This window comes from Hypanus sabinus, unplaced genomic scaffold, assembly GCF_030144855.1.
Source record: "Hypanus sabinus isolate sHypSab1 unplaced genomic scaffold, sHypSab1.hap1 scaffold_1824, whole genome shotgun sequence".
NCBI classification, from domain to species: domain Eukaryota; kingdom Metazoa; phylum Chordata; class Chondrichthyes; order Myliobatiformes; family Dasyatidae; genus Hypanus; species Hypanus sabinus.
The window spans coordinates 7345-8878 of NW_026779912.1; the positions used below are offsets into that span (position 1 = coordinate 7345).

Here is a 1534-nt window from a genome sequence, read left to right on the forward strand (position 1 = left end):
CAGTCTGCCCTCAATCTCCTCTTTGTGCAGCTCCTGATCTCTGTCCGTTGCAGGAGAGGCTGCTGTCGCTGAAATTGGGGGAAGTGACTGAAAGGATTAGTAAAGTATTAATAAGAGAGAGAAAAACCCTCCTGTGACGTCAGCAGACTACCTTGAATTGACGCATTTATTTCTGACTGTAATTAATCTGATTTGTGATGTGCAATAATTCTTTGTTGTTTTACACAGCCTTGTTGAGACAGCACAAATCTCAGCACCAATTTGCAGCATTCTTTGAAATATTTTGAGTATTTAAGTACGTTAAACGTATGTTTAAATGCATCCATTATATGGAAACAATTGTATTTACTATATTATTCACAACAGCGGACGTCAGAAGAAAATACATCTGTTTAAAGCTGTAGATGATGCAGAATGGATATCCTATACTAGGCTCCCCGGCCTCTTTCATTATCTGCCGCTCTGCACACAAGCCGCACATGCTTTCATAGTTCAGTTTCTTTATCCAAAAATCCACTGAAAAATGACAGGAATTACTTTCCTGCAAATAGACCAAGTAAAAGAGATGTAAGCCGCTCCTTTCCTCCGCTCGCCTGCATGTCACTGTTGGGCCCGGATACCCGACCTACTAAACCCACTACTCCCCCTCCACCCAACCGATCAGGGTCACGTGTAGCTATGGGAGCTGGTTGAGGATGGCCGCATGAGCAGCTGATGAGTATCACAGGTCCTGGTTAAGTGACCATTGACTCCGGACAGATCATCTCTGAAGAGTGCTGAAGATCGCTGGTGTCTTTGAACGCAGCAAAGATTCATTACCGAGTTGCTCATTGCCAATAGAATGAGATTGCTTTTGAGATTGCAGATTGCAGATTGCATCAACAATCCCCCAGATTGCAGATGGAAGTTAGAGGAAAATGTTTTAATTCCTTGCTTTATGTATGCAACATAATTCAGTTACATGTTGCATGTCGAAAGTTCACAGGAAATTGTTAACGCATGTCACTGCATAACGTCGAACAAATTTAATACTTGTTACTGAAAGCTGAGAGGAACGGTGGGCAATGTTTTGTTCTTATTGCTGTGGGGAGGGGCTTCCTCTGGTCATTGTTCAACAGCGCTGAGCAATGAGCGCTTTGCACCGTTTCTGTGGTGTAGTGGTTATCACGTTCGCTTCACACGCAAAAGTTCCCCAGTTCAATCCTGGGCAGAAACATTGTTTGGACTTCAATGTTGGGGATGAACTTGCGACTCAAATTTTCATTTCGTGCTCAAGTTCATTGTCATGAGCATTCAGGTCATAAATGTCAGGAGGAATAACCGTGTGCTGCAAAATTTCTAAACTACTTAACAATGTTAAATTGCTTGCTTTGTCTTTACCTGTGTATTGCTTTGCTTCCTAGTCATATTACAGACTGTCTGTACAAATTCTCCACCACACTATTCTCGTTCCCCTCTGTCACTCGTTCCCTTCCTTCTCCCTCTCAAACACACTCAAACACACAGACGCTCTCTCTCTCTCTCTCTCTCTCTC

The 1534-nt window shown here is 43.0% G+C and overlaps 1 non-coding gene across 1 annotated transcript; it reads left to right on the plus strand.

Moving 5' to 3' along the window:
* The first annotated feature begins 1143 nt into the window (after positions 1–1143).
* On the plus strand, positions 1144–1216 carry trnav-cac (transfer RNA valine (anticodon CAC)). The gene has a single exon. It is a non-coding gene; the product is annotated as a tRNA-Val (tRNA).
* Positions 1217–1534: the final 318 nt, after the last annotated feature.